The 21979-nt window shown below is 50.5% G+C and overlaps 1 long non-coding RNA gene across 1 annotated transcript; it reads left to right on the forward strand.

Annotated features, from left to right (window-relative positions):
- Positions 1-227: 227 nt before the first annotated feature.
- LOC146871588 (uncharacterized) lies at positions 228-19448 on the forward strand. The gene is made up of 3 exons (XR_014959582.1): positions 228-290; positions 15588-15803; positions 18537-19448. It is a non-coding gene; the product is annotated as an uncharacterized LOC146871588 (long non-coding RNA).
- Positions 19449-21979: the final 2531 nt, after the last annotated feature.

Consider the following 21979-nt stretch of genomic DNA (forward strand, 5'->3'; position numbering starts at 1 on the left):
AATTGATACCATGGGTTTCAGATTTAGTCAAGCAAAGACCCTGTTTTACATCTTGTTAGTTTTATTATTTCAATTGCCACTTTTTATAGACATGATTGTTGTTGCTTTCACGATAATTTATATGCATGGATTTACTGAGTATTTATGCAATATTTATCTCATGATCACTTTTGTCCCACTTTGGCTTTAATACAGGCATTTTCATATTTTTTTTCCATTTTTCATTTAGACTGATTGTGATCCGAAATGTCCATTAAATAAAGACTTCCCTCTCAGGAAAATCCCAAAGGGTAAGTCTTGTGGTAACCATCACTAATTTTGTTTCACCTTTCATCAGGTAGATGACTTCCAATTGTATGCAGATAACCCCCATCTACATCCACATCTCTGAGATGTTTCAAATGTAGAGTTTGTAGTTGATGCTTCTTTATCTTTCATATGCTAAATTTAAAAATGTGTTAAGAGCGCCCTTTCTCATCTTTAGTTACCTGAAAAGGTTACTCAGGATACTTGCCCTGACCATTCTATGACCAAGGCAATACAATATACTTTAATTTGAGATTTGTGAAAAACGACTCATAATATTTTGGGTTTTTTTCTAGTTACAAACCACATAGCAGAAAACCTTCTGACTTAGCTCACAGATACATTTTGCATGTGTATTTAAGATATTATACTGGACACCAAATACTTAACTATGTCAACTCCCTGTACAGCAGCAAACTTTGGAAATTAGCCAGATGTCTTGAGAGTGTAGTCCAGTGCAAGAGGCGTCAGTTCACCAAAAGGTTTAGTTTTAATCACATCACATTGCCTTTGCTCCATGATTTCTTCATCGGAAGCAACATTGCAAACTTTTTACATGGGTTGAATATAAAGAGGAAATTAAGCAGAGAAAGCCTTAATAAAAAATAATGTTTTTGCTGTTACAAATATGATCAACTGGAAAGACTTTGCTCATAATGAACACAAAATGAAACAACTATTTAATATCAGAATGATTTCAGTAGGTCATGATAAATGGAATTGATTTTGGATGAATCTCTACAAACTCTTACAACTGAAATTACTTCAAATTGTGGTACTTAAGGGGCTCTGTTTACGGATGAAGCCAATAAAGATATCCTGATGGAGGCACAATATGAACAAGAAATATAGGAGCATAAAAGGTGATTGCATCAGTGAGACAAAAATATCAGCTATTGAAACAAAAAGGTTAATACTATATTTACTATTAAAACCTTTAAAGAAACACTAGTACTGGGAAAGGACTCAGGTTAGTGCTGATGAGCAAATAAAATAAAATTGAAGCATAAGTGCAGATATAAACTTGCGAGGATACTACAATTTAGGGCGTGGCTTGTTTCAGTAACGCTGAAACCCAATGGAAATGAGATCAATTTATTGAAGCACCCAATCAAATTTTAAACACCAGCTTCAATTAACACAATTAACACTGTTCTTCAAATAGTTGCTTAGAAGGCAATAACGGATATTACATAGAAGTTGCCAAATCCAAACAGTAATTTGATTGAATCTGAATAACAAACACTGACTACATTGAATCAGGATATTACACGAAAGGTAAAACCATCTGATAAAGGGGTTCCATCGTTATCATGGATGATAGATGGTATAAAATACAGACCTTATTATTGTTACAAGAAGGCAGGTATCTGAAATTGGGTCATAATCATGCAATTGAAATTAAGCTGTTAAAAAACAACAATTTAAAATAAGGCAATATTAAAGAATCTGTTGGAAAACATTAAATTAAAGAACACTCATATATTCCATTCCTTTATTCATTGCCAAGGATCCCTTAATATTCCAATAAGCTATGCAACTATATTTTGCTGTTCTAAACTACATTTTTATACCAATTGCAGGTTATGTGGATTATCCTCCATGAAAGCTTTCAATTGAGATTTCTACACTATTCAAAAACACAACACATTTTAATATATTCAAACAAATCACAAAGGAGGTAAACTTTTTCCCATTTACATTAAAGCGCCTTGATGACAATATTCTCCCTGCAGAAGGAAAAGGGAACATGGGACAGAATTGAAATGTTTTACTTAATATATCCATTAAAGAGAACGTTTTTTTTTTTTACATGAAGTGATTTATTTGATCTAGAACGCCATGCTTTGTCATTAAGGTGAGTCCTTAATTAAGACACTTGTCACAGCCATGGGCAGCCCGCATATCGGAACACTTTTATGTTTTATAAGAAATCCTGATTGGCAACAAAAGATTCTAATAAAGTGGTGCCTGATTGATCATAATTTTGGTATTTAGTAGAGTACAGAATTGCGTTTGCATACTTTTACAGAAACCCCATATCAGATTGTAGGGTTGAAAGTAAATGATGAAGTGTGCACACGACAACCTTATTTCTACTGCTTGGGAGACTCAGTATATTTTATGGTGCAAGAGACTTGTGTCAGGAGTATCCTGACTAGTAGTCATGTGATTATGGCATGTTGCTCAATGACATACTGCTACACTCTTTTAGGGTTTTAAGGACCACACAAAGTAGTACTCCTTTACTCTGGGCAACTAAAGTTCTCAAGCCAAGGAAGTTGCAGGTTTTTTACCCACATGTCACTGTGGGGGATTGCCTACTCACTCTCTCAAATAAAGCAGGTACTTTGTCATAGCTGGTTCTTTTCATTCACCTGGAGTACATCTTGCATGTGCATGTAAGTACATGGGTACATATGAGATGGGATACTTGGTTGGGGTACCCTTAAATGTATGAGACACACACAGTTGTAGGGTGTGCAACAAGGTTACTGGTGGGCAGAAGTTGCTGTCTCCCTTTCTAGCATGTTATCCCACACTGCTCCACTAGCCTTTCCCCTAATTTTGTTATACGCTGTAAAGCCAAGTGCAAAATGTGGCTTTTGATATGCAAACACAGGAAGGCTTTTCCAGGCCTTGATTGAAACTTCAAACCAGTTCCAGCAGGTGATGGTGTGACACCAGAGACAAGAACACCTGTGGTGCTCACCTTATTGGAAGGACTTGGCTGGTGCCTTAGTCCTGCACTCTGTGCTTTGCACTGTGAGCAGAAACCATCTCACAAGAATAGACATATAGCAACGCTTCCATTTCATCTCCAAATATTTGCCTTGGAGGATGGGCTACCTAAAGAGAAATTCACTCTGCATGGATAGGTTTTTCTGCATAGTTTGGGCTGAACTTTGAATTTGATTGGACATTTGGGGGTGCCAACTGTTCCCAAGACTGGATAAAATGAGTCTATTTTAATTATCCAGTCCTCAGTTTTTGACTTGCTGAAGCTCTGCACATCCCTCTATATAAAGGACTGGACCAGAGATAAAGATCATGACTTTCTTCTTTTAAGGGGACAGAACCAAATCCCTAGGACAGAAGAGGAGATCTATGCTGTTGAGCAGTGCCTTGCTGAAGAAGAATGTAATTGCATTGTGTACTTATAACCTACCGGACATGATTAAAGCTTGATATTCCATATCTCTGTACTGTCATGAGGTACACAGACTTCCTTAGTCTGATGGAGTCCAGAGTTGATGCTCAAACACCCAGTCCAACCTAAAGTAAACATCCAAGTAGCAAACTTGCTGAACTACAGCAGGATTGAGGCTGGTATGTGATCCTATGCGTTATACACAGTGATGTGGTCAATCACCTCTATGAGATGTTGTGCTCTACATCAAAGGCAGAATGTGTCCGGGCAACAGGCACCGAGTTAGGTGGCACATTATTGATGTGAGCCCGCAGTCAGAATTCCTGATTTCAACTGGTGATCCTGCAAAAGGCACACCGTGAGATCGTTGTCACTGTTATGAGCCCCTGCTTTTCCCTACAGATGGTGGCTATGTGAAACTCTATGACTGGCACTCCATGTGATGTAAAGTGACATCAATGGACAAACAGCAACCTGATCCAAAGCTATACCTGAAAGCGACATGCCAGAAGCCATGACTGCAAGTTACAATGAAGACACCATCGTACCTGATGCTTGCCTGTGATGATCCTGGCAGAATGACTGTATTCCTGAAAGCCTTTCACTGTTCAAAGACTGTGTGGTGCCACTGTAGTTTCCCAGCCTCTACAGATCCACATCGCTGAACTCCAAGGTGACTACGAACAGTAAGCTAGACACCAACACCAGTGCAGCATTAGAAAGCAGGTGGAGGGTTTGGTTAATACTAGTGTAATTTGTTGATGTGTAGCCCTCTCCCTTATCCCCACCCTTCTGAGCATACAATCAATCAATCAATCAAGGCATTTATATCGCGCACTACTCACCCGGAGGGGTCTCAAGGCGCTTGGGGAAGGGGGTCTGCTACTGCTCGAACAGCCAGGTCTTGAGCTGTTTCCTGAAGGCGAGGTGGTCCTGGGTCAGCCGAAGGTGGATGGGCAGAGAGTTCCATGTCTTTTTTTTTTTTTTTTTAAATTCTTTTTATTTGCATTTTTAAACAACAGAAAACAATACAATCCACTGCAGTGTACATATAACATGTTATGGACGAGACTGCCGCCCACCACTTCACTACTAATAATACTATAGATATGCTCCCTCACAAAGTGTTCGAACCCCATGCGCTTGACCCAACCATCCGCCCACCCCCTCCCGCCGTACTGTCTCCCGACCCATCTACGTAGTCTAGCGTGCCCTACATGCCATCCGACCCGCATCCGTCCCCCAGCAATAGCAGGGAATGAACTTGAAAATCACAGTTCTTGAAGCGTTGTCTGCGCCAACCAGTGAGTAAAGGGTTCCCAGATATCCTTTGGTCTGGAACGCATCGGCATCATCTCCCAATATAGCGCTAGCTGCGCCTGGCAATATACTACGCTTCGCACCCAGTCCCTGATATTAGGCGCTGTAGCCACCCCCCAGTGCATCGCAACTTGGCGTTTGGCTAGTAGGATAAGCATCGCTGGCAATTTCCGGTGTTTGGGCTTGACCATAGGCAATATACCTAGCAGTGTAGCCTGCGGGGTGCATGGGATCTGCAGACCAGTGATCGTTCCCACTATGTTTAACACTTTGACCCAGAATGCCGCCAGCGGGGGACAGTCCCACGCCATATGTATGAATGTCGCCCCGCCTGCGCGACACCGCCAGCAAGCATCGGAATCTCTCAATCCCATGCGGTGGAGCCGGTGAGGGGTACAATATATCATATGAATATATTTAAAGTGTATCAGGCGAAGTCGGTAATTAGGGGATAGGACCCCCAAGAGCCTGCAGCATAGATCCCAGTGTTCATCAGAAATGTCGGAACCCAATTCCGCAGACCACAGCTCACGGGCCGCCGGGATCACCACAGGATGGCTAGCTTGCATACGTTGGTACAATCTAGATATAAGCTTGCGCCCCGATTCCACCGCCAGCACGTTCTCCAGGGCTGGTAGATCTGGCGGAGGAGCCGGAAACGTGGAAAACAGTTTTTGACCTGTGTGGCGTAATTGGCAGTAAAGTAGCGTGTCTAACAGCGTCGGAGCCTCCTCGCCACACATCTGCTCCAGCGTGATGAAGGAACCCCCCGGGAACAAGTCACCCACCGTGCGAAGGCCGTGCGCCGCAGCCCGCTCGCCAGTGCGCATATTCTGCAGCGGGGCCCACATCGGGTTATGTCGCAGCGGCATCGATCCAGCATACAAGAGGTCCAGTCCAGCCCTGCGTCGCAGCCCATCCCAGGCCAATCTAAGTGCGTGCACCGGGTCTATGTCAGCGCATCGCCGTTTGTGCGGCGCATATAGGGCCACGGCGAGTGGCAACGGTGCCGCTCTATCCGTTTCTATCGCCACATGTGGCTGGAACGGCGTTGGGTGGACCCAGTGGTGTAAAAACTGTGCCTGCGCGCAGTAGGCGTAGAGCGGGAAGTCCGGCGCCGCCAGGCCTCCCTGTCGCTGCGGGAGAGTGAGGGTCTCCCACGCCACCCTCAGCTGCCTACCGCCCCACGCCAGCTCCACCATCTGCGAGCGCAATTGGCGCAAAAAACTAGCAGTCAGGGGCAGCGGAATGTTCCCGAAGAGATACAAGAATTTCGGCAGGATGACCATCTTGGCCACCGCAATCCTGCCCGCCAGCGAAAGGGGCAAATGCTTCCAGCGGCCGACCCGCTCCTCGACCCAGCCCAGTGCACGCCCATAATTCTCCGACCATATTTGCTGCATATCAGTGCTGATCCAGACCCCCAAGTATCGCACCGGTCCGTCCGCCCATTTCAGCGGGCAATTCGGGGAAAAGCGAGTCGTCCCGGCCGTCAAAGGTAGAATAACCGACTTCTCCCAATTTATGGTTACACCTGATAGCAAGCCATACTCTATCAATTCTCCTGCCATGGGCGAAAGGTTTTCCCGCGGGTCGGTTACATACAAGGTGATATCATCCGTGTACAGAGACACGGTCAGTGCCCTCGACGAAAAGCCTATGCCCCGGTTTGCGTGGTGCTGTCGGATGCGAGCCGCCAAGGGCTCTGTGGCGATGGCAAATAGCAGGGGCGATAAGGGGCAGCCCTGTCTCGTACCCCTCCCGATGGCGAAGGGCGCAGAGACTAGCCCGTTAACCCGTACCCGGGCAGTGATGTTGGTATACAACAAGCGAATATAGCCAATGAATGCCTCACTCATACCCATTCGCTGCAGTAAGGGAAACAGGAATCCCCACTCCAGGGAGTCGAACGCTTTTGTTGCGTCCAACAGCACCGCAACGGCTTGTACATGCGGGGCTAAGTAGTGCAGCACCCCAAATAAAGTTCGAAGATTGTGAGACGTAGAGCGGCCCGGCACAAAGCCCGATTGGTCAGGCCGTATCATGAGCGGCAGTACCGGTTGCAACCGCAATGCTAGCATTTTCGCGAAAATCTTTGCATCCGTATTAATTAAGGACAGCGGCCTATAGGAATCGCAGTGTTGCGCGTCTTTATCCGGTTTTAAGAGGGCGATAATGACCGCCTCTCTCATCGATTCAGGGAGCACACCCGCTTCAACGGCCTCAGTATATACTGCCAGTAGCTTGGGGGCCAGCAGATCCGCATATTCCTTATAGAATTGTGCCGGTAACCCGTCCGGCCCCGGCGCCTTCCCGGCCGCCAATGCGCCTATCGCCTCTTTAACGTCGTCTATCTCAAAGGGGCGATCAAAGTACCCCTTTTGGTGTGCATTGAACCAAATGAGCTGGATCGTATCAAAGTATCCCGACAGCTCCGACAGCGGCGGCGCACCCCGGGTGCGGTACAATTCTTTATAAAAAGTCCGAAACGTATCTAGAATTGTTGGAGGAGTATACGCATGCCCGCCCTCCGGTGTCGCCACTGAGGAGATGAAGGGGGATGGCCGCTGCGAACGCAGCAGTAGAGCTAGCGTCTTGCCCGGTCGGTCCCCCTCGCCATATCTGCGGGCCACCGCCTGTTTAGTCAGAAACTTAAGCTCCCTATCGGCTTCAGCCTGGTACTCCGTGAGCTTGGTGCGTGTTTCCGCCAGAGTTGACGCCGATAGGTCCGAACAGTACTGCACCTCCAGAGCATGCAGGCCGTCTTCCAGCCGCTTCAGCGTTCCCCTGATGGTCTTCAGCACCGCGGCCTGTCCCGCGATGCAGTGACCTCGTATTACCACCTTGAAAGCGTCCCACAGGGTGCCTTCCGACGTAACAGAGCCAGTGTTCTGTTCAAAATATTCCGTAACGCGTTGGTATATGTCTTCCCGAAACACCGGGTCGGTCAGGGCCTGCGCTGGTAAGCGCCACGCGAAGGGCGTCACATATGGCTGCGGCACGCATAGCATCAGTTCCACTGGCGAGTGGTCAGAAAGGGTGCGCGCCCTGTGCGCGACGTCCGACACCCATGCATGTACCTGTGGGGTTAAAAGCCAAAAATCCAACCTGGACCAAGCTCCCCTGTGTGGGGTGAAGCAAGTGCCCTCCCGCAGCTCGGGGTGCAGAACGCGCCACGAATCTAATAGCTGATAGTCCGTCATTAGGCCACGGAGGAGGTCAGCCACATGCGGGTGATGCACGCGGGCCGCTCCCTCCCTGTCTAGTTCCTGCGAGATTACCGCATTGAAGTCGCCGCCCCACATGCATGCGCCCTCTCCCAGCGACTGTGTCTTGTGCCAGACGTGTCGGAAGAAATCAGGGTCGTCCGAGTTTGGGCCATATATGTTGACTAGTGTCATTGGCATGTGAAAAAGCTTCCCCTGCAATAGTATGTAGCGCCCCTCAGTGTCGGCATGAACCCGATATGTTTGCCAGGGTAGGCCCCGTCGTATTAAAATTGCCACTCCCCGGGAGTAGCTGGAGTAGCCAGACGTGTGTATTTCGCCCCATCTAGCATGTCGAAGCCTCACCCCGGCTACTTGGGGCAAATGCGTTTCCTGAAGGAAACAGATGTCAACTTGGTGTCGTGTCAGATATGCATGGGTCAGCCTGATCTTGCGATGGTCATTCAGACCACGAATATTCCAAGTAAAACAACGCAGCGCGGTTAGGTATGTGTGCGGTGGTGTTTCCTACGCAGCAATGGGTTCAGTAGCGGCAGCGCGCATGTGGTCCGCAGGTAGAGCTCTCGCTCTGAATCTCGTAACAATAAAAAGAACATGTCAGCGGTCAGCGGCAGGGCCACATCATCCTGTAGTATTACATACAAATGGTGCAGTGTAAGAAAACCAAACAACATTAACCAAATCCCCTCACCACCCACACCAACCCCCCAATCAGGTTGAGACACTCGCCCCCCCCCCACCCCACCCAACAACTATATTGCATCAGTGAAATTACGGGAATCATCCCTGTGAGGGCGTGGGTCACCGGCATACTCCCCTGTCCAAAAGGCGACAGGGTGGCCGAACATTACCGCCCATTAACATATACACTATCTGCCCACGGCGGGGTAAGCCCAACACCGATCCCCTCACAAGTTCTCAGTCAATGTACAAGAAGAGTCCCCGAACCTCGTATCCCTTGACCTCTCCGTTCCCCACGGCAGCCACGGAACTCTATAAGTTCAGAGTCTCTGTAATAGAGCAACAAGTGATACGGTACAACCAAGCTGTCCGGCGTCTCTATACGTTTCAGTTCAACGGGTACATAAAATGTAGGCATAGTTACTCAACGTCGCTAAGCTGGTCGTGCGGCGGTGTCCCCTGCCCGGAACGTTTGTCTCTCAGCGTCCGCTCCGTCTGTCTCGCAAATTTGAGTGCTTCCGTCGCAGCCGTGAAGACCATCGGTTTCCCCCCGTGGTGGACCCTTAACTTAGCAGGATATAACATCGCATATTTTGTCCCCACTTTCTGGAAGATCCGCTTCGCCGGGAGGAATTCACGCCTGGCGGCCTGCACAGCCTGAGTGAAGTCGGGAAACAGTGATATTGCCATGTTTTGGAATGTTAGCTCACCTCTCCCACGTGCCAGCCGTAGGATCGTGTCTCTGTCTCGATAGTTGAGGATCCTGGCAAGGATCGGGCGCGGCGGCGCCCCCGGCACCGGCCGCGGCCCCAGAGTGCGATGTGCCCTCTCAACCAGGAACATGGCCGACAGGGCCTCACCAAACAGGTCGCGGAACATCCCTTCAACGAAGTGCTCCATAGTGCCAATGTTAGTGGATTCCGCAATACCAATAATTCTCACGTTATTTCTGCGAGAGCGGGCTTCCAAATCTTCGTTGCGACTCTTTATCACCTCCAGGACCTTGTCCATGCGCAGCAGCTGCTCCCGGGTATCACCGCTACTCTCTTCACAGTCGGCAACCCGTGCCTCTACCGCCGCCAGTCGTTCTTCGTGTTGATCCACCTTGTGCGATATTCCGTCCAGTCGCCTGGCCATGGAGTCCAACTTGCCGTCTATCTCTTTTAGGCAGCCCTTCAACTCCCGAAACATGCTCTTGACATCCTCGGCGTCCTGCGTCGGCTCCAGCTGCGTTTCAGGGACCACCGCCTGGGACGCTGGGACAGTTTCAGTGTCCTGAGCCATGTGCTTCCCAAACTGGAGCTTCCTCTGCTTAGCATCCGTCTTCCCCATGGCGCAGCAGAGGGGTCACACCATCAGAGTCTCAGCGGGAGGGTGGGTAGGAAAAATGGAGTATTCACGGGCCTTCGAGTCCGGACAAAGTCACGGGCCCACCATGCCCAATCTGCTCCTTCCCAAGGCCGCCCGGCCGTCTTCGCCGCCAGCGGGAATCTACAACGCACAGTCGGGCCCAGCAGGCCTGCAGCTCTCACCACGTGCGGGTCCGAGGGCGGGACAGGCCCTCTAAATGGGCACACCGCTAGTGACCCGCAGTTGGGGCGGCCGTACAGCGGGCACTCACTTCGCAGTCCCTGGATCCGCCGTAGTTCGATAGTTTTGCACCGGGCGGAGGCTGATGGAAGGCGCACTCCACCACCCGGGTCACCGTCGAGGGTAGCAGGATTGGCGTTGCTCTCGCAGCCCCAGGGCCGTCCCGTCAGTGCTCACGTAGATTGTCAGGAGGCGGGGAGATCGCCGCAGATTAGGGCCCCCCGGGCCATCCGGGGTGCCAGGGACAGCAGGATTTGTCCCCCCTCCGGCAGCCGCGGCCGTTGCACGTCGTGTTCTGGCCCGCGACACGGGACTTGCGTAGCTGGGATCCCCGGCCGGGAGTCAGGAGAGACACCGCCTGGGCTTCAAGGGAGCACCGCTCCGGATCGCCGCCACCGATTTCGGTCCGGATTGCAGGGATCGGTGTCGCTACGTCCGGGCACCCTCCGCCTCAGCTTTGTCGGGCCAGGATGTCGGTGTAAAACGGGGAACAAACTTTACAACGCAACTTTTACAACGCACTACACTTACAACGCATTTTTTACAACGCAAAATCCATTACAACGCATTCCATTACAACGCATGACACTACAACGCATTTTTAAAAACTACCTTTACAACGCATTCCATTATATCGCATACTACCTTTACAACGCATACCATTACAACGCATAATATTACATTAAAACCCCTACACTATCCAACACTTACCCTACTGTTGCACCCCCTGGAGTTAGAATAGTAATTTTTACCCCTATACTATCCAACACTTACCCTACTGTTGCACCCCCCGGAGTTAGAATAGTAATTTTTACCCCTATACTATCCAACACTTGCCCTACTGTTGCACCCCCTGGAGTTAGAATAGTAATTTTTACCCCTATACTATCCAACACTTGCCCTACTGTTGCACCCCCTGGAGTTAGAATAGTAATTTTTACCCCTATACTATCCAACACTTGCCCTACTGTTGCACCCCCTGGAGTTAGAATAGTAATTTTTACCCCTATACTATCCAACACTTACCCTACTGTTGCACCCCCTGGAGTTAGAATAGTAATTTTTACCCCTATACTATCCAACACTTGCCCTACTGTTGCACCCCCTGGAGTTAGAATAGTAATTTTTACCCCTATATTACCCAACACTTACCCTACTGTTGCACCCCCTGGAGTTAGAATAGTAATTTTTACCCCTATACTATCCAACACTTACCCTACTGTTGCACCCCCTGGAGTAAGAATAGTAATTTTTACCCCTATACTATCCAATACTTACCTTAAATGCAATGTAATATTATGCGTTATAATGGTATGCGTTGTAAAGGTAGTATGCGATATAATGGAATGCGTTGTAAAGGTAGTTTTTAAAAATGCGTTGTAGTGTCATGCGTTGTAATGGAATGCGTTGTAATGGATTTTGCGTTGTAAAAAATGCGTTGTAAGTGCATGCGTTGTAAAAGTGTGCGTTGTAACGTCATACATCCGTGTAAAACGGATGAACTGACGGATTTAGGCGTTCGGCCGGCAGAGCCCCGTTACACGGCGGCCATCTTGCAGCTCGGCTCGGCCACCGAGAGTTCCATGTCTTAGCCGCCAGGTAGGAGAAGGATCTTCCTCCGGAGGTGGCTCTCTGGATGCGAGGGACGGCGGCGAGGGCGAGGCGCGCGGATCGTAGCTGGCAAGTGGGTGCGTAGAAGGCGAGGCAGTTGTTGAGGTATCTTGGGCCCAGGTCGTGGAGAGATTTGTGTGTGTGGGTGAGGAGTCTGAACGTGATTCTCTTGTTGACAGGGAGCCAGTGTAGGTCTCTCAGGTGGCTTGAGATGTGGCTGCGTCGGGGGACATCTAGGATGAGTCGGGCGGAGGCGTTCTGGATGCGCTGAAGTCTTTTCTGAAGCTTGGCTGTTGTTCCGGCGTAGAGGGTGATCCGTAGTCTAGTCTGCTGGTGACGAGGGCCTGGGTGACCGTCTTCCTGGTCTCGGTCGGGATCCATCGGAAGATCTTGCGGAGCATGCGGAGGGTGTGGAAGCAGGATGAGGAGACGGCATTGACTTGTCTTGTCATTGATAGGGAAGAGTCCAGGATGAAGCCCAGGTTGCGTGCGTGGTCCGTTGGCTTTGGTGCGGTGCCTAGGGCTGGGGCCACCAGGAGTCGTCCCATGCGGAGGGTGATGGTCCCAGGATGAGGACTTCTGTCTTGTCCGTGTTCAGCTTCAGGCGGCTCGTGTTCATCCACTCGGCGACGTCTTTCATCCCTTCGTGCAGGTTAGTCCTGGCGCTGTCGGGGTCTCTGGTGAGGGAGAGGATCAGCTGGGTGTCATCGGTGTAGGAGATGATGTTGAGGTTGTGTTGGCGTGCGATGGCCGCGAGGGGTTTCATGTAGACGTTGAAGAGGGTGGGGCTGAGCGACGATCCTTGCGGGACGCCGTAGATGACTCCGGTGGCCTCAGATCGGAACGGAGGGAGGCGTACTCTCTGTGTTCTGCCGGCGAGGTAAGAGGTGATCCATTCCAGAGCCTTCCCTTGGATACCGGTGTTGTTGAGGCGTTGGACTAGGGTGCGGTGGCAGACAGTGTCAAATGCTGCGGAGAGGTCCAGGAGGATAAGGGCCGTAGTTTACCCGTTGTCGAGTAGGGCCCGGATTTCGTCGGTGGCTGCAATGAGGGCGGTCTCAGTGCTGTGGTTGGCTCTGAAGCCGGATTGCGATGGGTCGAGGGATCCGTTCGTCTCGAGGAAGGCGGACAGTTGCTTGTTGACGATCTTCTCGGCGACTTTGGCAGGGAAAGGAAGGAGCGAGATTGGGCGGAAATTCTTGAGGTCGGTTGCGTCCGCAGTTGGTTTCTTCAGTAGTGCGCTGAGCTCGGCGTGCTTCCAGCTCTCCGGGAAGGTGGCTGTGTCGAAGGAGATGTTGATGATGTCTCTGAGGTGGGGTGCGATGATAGAGGCTGCTTTGTTGAAGACATGGTGGGGGCACGGGTCCGTTGGAGATCCGGAGTGGATGGTGTTCATCATGCGGGCCGTGTCCTCGGGAGTCACCTTGGTCCAAGTCTGGAGAGTGACGGTGGTGTGCGAAGGTTCCACCGATGGGTGCGGGGGTGGAGTCCCGAAACTCTCGTGGATATCGGCAATCTTGCGGTGGAAGTACGAGGCGAGAGAGTCTCAGAGGTCCTGTGAAGGGGCGATGTTGTTCCTTCCGGTGCTGGGGTTGGAGAACTCCTTGACGATGATGAAGAGCTCCTTGCTGTCATGGGCGTTGTTGTCCAGTCGTTCCTTCAGGGATTTCTTCTTGGTGGTGCGGATTAGCTGGTGATGTCTGCGAGTTGCGAGTTTGATGGCGGTCATGTTGTCGGCGGTCTTGTCGAGGAGCCAGGCCTTCTCGAGTGTGCGGCAGGCCTTCTTGGAGTCCTTGAGTTCGTCGGTGAACCAGGGGGCCTTCTTGCTTCTGGGCTTGGTGGGTGGGTTCTTCAGTGGGGCGAGGTCGTCAGCACAGGTGGTCAGCCACTGCGAGAAGTTGCGGGCTGCTGTGTTGGGGTCCGTTGTGCTGACAGGTGGGTTCTGGCTGAGGGAGGAGGTAAGCTGGTCGGCCGTGATCTTGCTCCAGTTTCTGTGGGGGACCTGCTTCGGGTGGTGGTGGATCGTGTTCTTCCTGAAGCTGAAGTGGACGCAGCTGTGGTCGGTCCAGTGAAGTCCGGTGGAGTGGCTGAAGGAGATGTGTGTGCTGGACTAGAAGATCGGGTCGAGCGTGTGGCCGGCGTAGTGCGTGGGGGTGTTGACCAGTTGCTTCAGTCCGAGGTTGGCGAGGTTGTCCAGCAGGACGGTGGTGTTGCGGTCGCTGTTGTTCTCCAGGTGGAAGTTGAGGTCTCCGAGGAGGATGTAGTCAGTGGAGGGGAGGGCGTGTGGGCTGATGAAGTCCGTGATGTCATCGCAGAACTGTGTGCGCGGTCCCGGGGGTCTGTAGATGAGGGTGCCTCTGAGGGTGGTCTTTGGGTCGGTGTGGATCTGGAAGTGCAGGTACTCGGCGGCGTTGAATGCGTCGATGGAGTCAGTCGAGATGCGAATGGTGTCCTTGTGTACGATAGCGATCCCTCCTCCGGTCTGGTTGACGCGATCCCTCCTGATGATCTTGTAGCCGTCCGGGATGGCTATGGCGATGTCGGGGGCTGAGGAGGCGTTCATCCAGGTTTCCGTTAGGAAGGCGACGTCAGGAGCAGCGGTGTCAATGAGGTTCCAGAGTTCCACGGCGTGTCGGTGGACGGAGCGGGTGTTGATCAGGATGCACTTGAGGTGGTCGCTGTTGTCCGTCTTGAAGGGCGCGGTGCAGGTTCGGAGGCAGGAGAAGTTGCAGGCTCGGCAGACGAAGGGTCCATGGGTGCGTCGCGGTGATGCTCGGTAGCATCCGGGGGTTCGGCCGGTACAAGGTGGCAGGGTTATATTTACTGTGAATTCCTGAAGTAAATCAGTGCCACAGAAGTTCTTAATGTTACTGTGTTTGTACAATCATAATGAAAGTCATGTTTACAAAAAATAATAATATTAGTGCTTGGACAATTCATGTATTATGATACCTGTGCTGCTTCAACTAGATGTTCTACCCCCATATCAGCCTCCGAGAGTAAATCTTGACAATTCATCTGTGCTACCCCCTGAAAGTCGAACCCTAAAAAGGAGGCTCTAGGCATTTCAGTGAGCTCACAGTAGTGTCTGGCTATTTAGGGGTGGGTAGAATTTGCGAAGTCGTGCTACGCAAAGCTCCGCGAAATGGTAAAAAATCTCTGCGAGCAAGCAGAGTTCCGTGAACACGCGGAATTGCTTGTTCCACCCGTTTGCGATGCTTTTTTCCTGTTCGCGAATGCTGTTTGCATGCTCGGGGGGAAATATCTTGCGAACACGCTTTTTGAAAGCACGAACAAGCGAAAAATTCTGCGAAGCCACGGATCGCGGGATTTTGGGTAATCTGGGCATTCTCCGCGGAACACAAAATTATCCAAATTCCACGAGCGGAATGGAATTTACCACCCAGGCCTACTACTGAATCTCTATGTGTAGTACTTGTTACAAGGGTTGACTAAGCGCCATTAATATGTGTAGGTTCCAGAGAACTAGCCTCACCGCATGGCCGCCGGAAGGGGGGGCAAAGGTGAAGAAACTTTCCAAGCCGCACACTTTTTTAGGGTCCTGCACCTTTACTGCAACATCTCCTTATAGATTTTGAAGCAAACCCACCCTATTTATTCATGGCAGCCAGCATGTCTTTAAACCACTAAAAAAATGCCAGATATTGACATATTGCCCGGCATGACATTTTTTTTCGTAGGCTCACAAAAACTCCTGATGTGTATGCCTGACAGAGATGGCTCAGATGATTACATTTATTCTAACACAAGGAACTCCAGGTGTGAACCTTTATAAGTAAGTACATTTTTACTAATGGTTAATTAAAATCAATACAATTTCAAAAACTATGAGTAACTCGAGGAAAATAGCAAAACATCATATGTATAATTTAGCAATGTAACACAATTACCTACATGTATATTTTTTTAATCGCATATACACTTAAATATTGTGAGAAGTTGGCCTGGTATATGCTGGTCACTAGTTAAAGTGGCCACCTTGCAGCAGTAAAATTCGACTCTTATGGTAGATAGGTTTAAGACAACCTTTTAAAGAAAGCTATCCTAGTGGTAGCTGTGGAGAGCAGCCTTCAGGCTAAGTCTCAGAGGAATGTAAAGCAGCTAGTTTGACCTTATAATCTCTTGAATCACTAAATGAAAGGACACCACACAGGTATATATATATATAAAATATATATGTATTTATTACTAGACACACTCTACTAATCTCTTTATGAGATTAGAAGTCAAGGACAGATGCACAAATCAACATTTCACAACAAATTAAGCACTTATCTGGCTGGGGCCCTAGGGGCGTACCAGACCATATACTAAAAAAGAGGTATAAGCAGAACGACTTGAGAAGGGAGAAGGCCTATGGTCTTCAGAAGGGCTGGGGCCTCACTAATCCACCCAAGGCAGGTAAGTAAAGGACCCACGGAAGACGCATGCAGTGTGAGAACACAGCCGCGGATCCCAATAGACTTCAATGGAGCAAGTCGCGGTTGGAATTTTAAAGTTTTGGGATACTTCGGGAGAGTCTACCAGCAAGTCACTTACAGGGTAAGTAGTTCTAGAACCAACACACACAGGAGCACCGGAGTACTTGAGTTACCTCACCCAGGGGAGCCGGGTGCATAGGTGTCTTTTGGTGTCGGGTCGCGGCATCGTTTTCAGTGGGAGCCAAAAAAGACTTGCTGCTTGTGAAGACAGGAGAAGTGTCCGGTGGAATCCAAGGCTGGATTCGGAAGAAAGAAGACCTGAAAGCATAGGAGACAGTGTTCAAAGTCACTAGCCAGCGACCTGGAGGCAGGAAGCTGGATGCCCACAGATGTTGGGTGATTTCAGGTGAACACGGGTGTCTTGACTCTTCAGCCATGAGGTCCAGGAGGTGTCGACGACAACCAGGAGCTGGATTCGGAGTGTCCCACAAAGTCTGCAGCTTACTGAGGTGTCGACAACCAGATTGGAGCCAACAAGCCTTGGCAACAGCAAGTCTTGTGGAAAGGGAAGTCAGTCAGCGGTGCAGACCAGCAAGGTCTGAGGGACTCACCCAGCAAGGGTAAGTCAGGGCAGGCCTGGATCAACTAGGGGAGCCCTTTGGTTCTGTAGAAAAGTCTTCTGGGGACCCACAAGCCAACCGGCAATGGATCATGATACGCCTTGTGAGGATTCACTTCACAGGAGCCCACGGTCACTTGGGATGAGGTAGGCCTCTGATTTTCAAGGGAAATCCTGCTGGAGGCTTGGGCCACACGTGGTCCAAAGCACAAGTTCGTAGAACGTCGTGAAGCGGTTGCACTCGACAATAGTGCACAGTACCCGGGTATTGCTGTTCCTCGTCACTCGTGGGGTCCACTCACCTCAGCTTCACTGGGGACTCATAATGGCCGTTGAAGTCAGGAAATCCACTTCCGGGGCTGCAGGGACTTCGGACTCCGGGGGGAGCGGGAAAGTTTGCGACTGTTGATGCAAAGTTTTGGTGCCTGTCAAGCAGGGGAGTCACTCCTTGACTCCAAGGGAGATTCTTCAGTCTTCCAAAGGTAGTGGAACGTCGAAGGTCCAGGATTCTTCTTCAGAGCGTTGTCCAGGGATATCTAGTTTGCAATGGCAAGGGTTCCCTAACTTATACTAGAAGGAAGGGAGGTACTAGCTCTATGACCACTCCTATGGGAGGGTCAATGGAGTGGGTGGCTACACCCACTTCCCTTTGTCCAGTTTCGTGCCAGAGCAGGGGCTGGTAGCCCCTGAACCGGTTTGAGCTGGCATATGCACAGAGGAGCCTACTGCTCCCCCAGTGCAGGACTTCAAAGCACTTTAGGAGTGCACCCACCCAGCCCCAATACACTAAATCCTGTCTGGAAGGTGGGTACACCTCCCTGTGACAGGGTGCCTATTATTGGGCCTCCTCCACTGTGAGTTTCGGTCAGCAGCAGGAGGGCAGCCCAGTGCCTGTGCTGGTGGCATCCATTTTGTGATGCCAGGGCTCTTCAGGATTCTACCGTGTTTCCACAGTTGGTACATGTCTATCCCTCTAGAAGGGTGGGATCATACTCCCACACCAGTTACTGGTGTGGGGGTATGATTCCAAAGCGTTTGACACCAAACATGACATGTTTTGATGCAGCCATCCCAAAGTTAGCATTTACCGATAGGTTATAATGCACTTAAGAGTATATGGTTTAACCGCATCCACAAACAGCTACAGAGAATAGACTCTGAGAGCTGCAGAGGGGCCCTGCTCAGGCAGAGGCACCCCCTCACATGGAAACCAAGCACCCTGCCCTCTGGATTGTTAGGGCCTGCCTTAGTGGTGACTGATAGGTTTATATGCGTGTGTAAGGTGAGATATAGGGAACCTATATCTCAGTGAGGAGTGCTAACACTACCTCAACCAGGCTGCAGTAGCAGGCCTGTCATGTCAGATTTAGTCTGCTTCCCAGGGGTGGCATAATACATGCTTCAGCCCCTAGTAGGCCTGTGAAGTACCTATGCCCTTGGTACCTAAGGTACATTATACTAGGGGCTCATAAGGTACCTCAGTATCCAATCACTAGTGCACCTAATATGCACTCCAAGTTGTTTAGAGAGAACAGAGAGGCTGGGGCCCTGATTAGCAGGGATCCAGCCAGACAATAGCCAGAAACCAGTGTAAACATCAGAAAAAAAGTGGGGCAACAGTGCAGATCCTACTCTCCTACAAATATTATTAAGAAAGTCTGTCTAAAAATAATCACATTGGTTGTGAAGCCGAAGATGAAACAAATACAGCTTAAAATATAGTCTTAAAGTATCAGTGTACAGGTATCAGGATGTGTGCCCCCATCTTCTCCTCAAGGTCAATGAATGTAATCAGCCTGCCAATGACAAACTAATCAGTGCTAGGCAGGTACAGCAGGCGCAGCTGTACAGCTGTATTGCTTGTATACCACTCTTCTGAAACTCTGCTTAATGAATCTGATGCGCTCAGCTTTAACCCTGGAAAGAACACAATGGTTGCAGTGTCAGTCATTTCGCCTCCACAACATTTGTGTTTGGTGAGGCTCAAACAAGCGGCTCTGTTGCCTGCTATACAGAGCAGCAGTCGGAAGCAAAACCACATAAACATCTGTTTAAATTTTCTTTTTGATGTGTCTATATGGGGTTAAGTATGTGTCAAGAACATAGCTTTCTCTTTTGGGTTTACTCAGTGCTTCATAACCTCTTTGAAATGACAAGTCTGGAATTATTTCTTTAAAGCGTATTTTAAAGGAATCCCACTGGTACCAAGAATTCCATTCTGCACTTGAAGGCCTTCAGCAATGGTTTACATGCACCCTGACCATTCCTTACCATATATATTACCGTCAGATATTTCCTTTCAAATCCAATTCTTTTGGGGGTCTTCCGGGGCACTTTTCAGAAAAGAATAATATTTTATGAATAAATAGTTGAGATTTAATTTCATATTCACAAGTCCCAGCTCTAACCTCAATTGGCTAGCCAGACAAGCCATTGGTAGGCCAAATATTGTTTCTGTAGCACTGCACAACCCTTTTCCAAGGACCAGAGTGCTATATAAACAAGCATTGGCATAGCCAATAGGTCTCGCCTTTGGGACCTTATAAGTGTTTAGTTATCCAGCACAATATCCTTGGTGCAAGAACATCAAGTGTTGCATAGCTAAATACTTATAAGGTCCCAAAGGTGAGACCTATTGGCTATGCCAATGCTTGTTTTGAGTGAGTGGCTCGTGCAGGTATGCCACTATGAGGTAGAGATGCTGCGAGTGCTTTTACAGGAGCCTCTGTGACATTGCGCTTCTTCAAAATGTATCTTGGGTCTGGTGTAATACTTCTAGCCCCTATTCCCGTCTTCTCACACCCAATGCATCCTTAAGTGTCCCATGTACAGCCAGGGTTGACACTCCTATTACCCCTGCCCTCCAGTGACACTTTACCTGTCACGGGTGGTGGTGGACGTGGTGGTGGTGGACGTGGTGGTGATGGATGTGGTGGTGGTAGATGTGGTGGTGGTGGTGGAGGATGTGGTGGTGGTGGACATGCTGGTGGTGGACGTGGTGGTGGATGTGGTGGTGGTGGACATGGTGGTGGATGTGGTGGTGGATGTGGTGGTGGATGTGGTGGTGGACGTGGTTGTGGTGGACGTGGTGGTGGTGGTGGACGTGGTGGTGGTGGACGTGGTGGTGGTGGACGTGGTGGAGGACGTGGTGGTGGATGTGGTGGATGTGGTGGTGGTGGATGTGCTGGTGTTGGACATGGTGGTGTTGGTGGACGTGGTGTTGGTGGACATGGTGGTGGTGGACGTGATGGTGGTGGACGTGGTGGTGGTGGATGTGGTGGTGGATGTGGTGGTGGTGGATGTGGTGGTGGATGTGGTGGTGGTGGATGTGCTGGAGGTGGACATGGTGGTGTTGGTGGACGTGGTGTTGGTGGACATGGTGGTGGTGGACGTGATGGTGGTGGACCTGGTGGTGGTGGATGTGGTGGTGTATGTGGTGGTGGTGGATTTGGTGGTGGATGTGGTGGTGGTAGACGTGGTGGTGGTAGACGTGGTGGTGGTAGATGTGGTGGTGGTAGACGTGGTTGTGGAGGATGTAGTGGTGGTGGATGTGGTGGCGGTGGACGTGGTGGTGGAGGACGTGGTGGTGGTGGACATGGTGGTGGTAGATGTGGTGGTGGTGGATGTGGTGGTGGATGTGGGGGTGGTGGATGTGGTGGTGGTGAATGTGTGGTGGTGGACGTGTTGGTGGATGTGGTGGTGGACATGGTGGTGGACATGGTGGTGGTAGTGGACTTGGTGGTGGTGGACGTGGTGAATGTGGTGGACATGGTAGATGTGGTGCTGGTGGTGGACGTGGTGCTGGTGGTGGACGTGGTGATGGTGGTGGACGTGGTGGTGGTGGCAGTGGTGGACGTGGTGGTGGTGGACGTGGTGGTGGTGGACATGGTGGTGGATGTGTTGGTGGTGGACATGGTGGTGGACATGGTGGTGGACATGGTGGTGGACATGGTGGTGGTGGATGTGATGATGGTTGTGGATGTGGTGGTGGTAGTGGACACAGTGGTGGTGGACATGGTGGTGGTGGATGTGGTGGTGGTGGATGTGGTGGTGGACGTGGTGGTGGACATGGTGGTGGATGTGGTGGTGGACATGGTGGTAGTGGATGTGGTGGTGGTGGTGGACATGGTGGTGGACGTGGTGGTGGTGGTGGACGTGGTGGTTGATGTAGTTGTGGTGCTGGATGTGGTGGTGGACATGGTGGTGGTGGCAGACATGGTGGTGTGGTGATGTGGTGGTGGATTTGGTGGTGGACATGGTGGTGGACATGGTGGTGGTAGACGTGGTGGTGGTAGACGTGGTGGTGGTAGACGTGGTGGTGGATGTGGTGGTGGTGGACGTGGTGGTGGTGGACTTGGTGGTGGACGTGGTGGTGGTGGATGTGGTGGTGGATGTGGTGGTGGTCATGGACGTGGTGCTGGTGGATGTAGTGGTGGACGTGGTGGTGGTGGATGTGGTGTTGGTGGACCTGGTGGTGGTGGATGTGGTGATGGGGGATGTGGTGGTGGATTTGATGGTGGATGTGATGGTGGATGTGGTGGTGGACATGGTGGTGGACGTGGTGATGGATGTGGTGGTGGACGTGGTGGTAGTGGATGTGGTGATGATGGACGTGGTGGCGACGGTCATGGTGGTGGTGGAGGACATAGTGGTGGTGGACATGGTGGTGGTGGACATGGTGGTGGCCATGGTGGTGGATGTGGTGGTGGATGTTGATCTGGTGGTGGACGTGGTGGTGGTGGACGTGGTGGTGGACGTGGTGGTGGTGGATGTGGTGGTAGTGGATGTGGTGGTTGTGGTGGTGGATATGGTGTTGGTGGACATGGTGGTGGACCTGGTGGTGGTGGATGTGGTGGTGGTGGACGTGGTGGTGGTGGACGTGGTGGTGGTGGACCTGGTGGTGGTGGTGGTGGTAAACATGGTGGTGGTGGATGTGGTGGTAGTGGACATGGTGGTGGTGGACGTGGTGGTGGGGGATGTGGTGGACATGGTGGTGGTGGACATGGTGGTGGTGGTGGACCTGGTGGTGGTG

Source organism: Triturus cristatus, chromosome 1_1 (assembly GCF_964204655.1).
Source record: "Triturus cristatus chromosome 1_1, aTriCri1.1, whole genome shotgun sequence".
Lineage (NCBI taxonomy): Eukaryota > Metazoa > Chordata > Amphibia > Caudata > Salamandridae > Triturus > Triturus cristatus.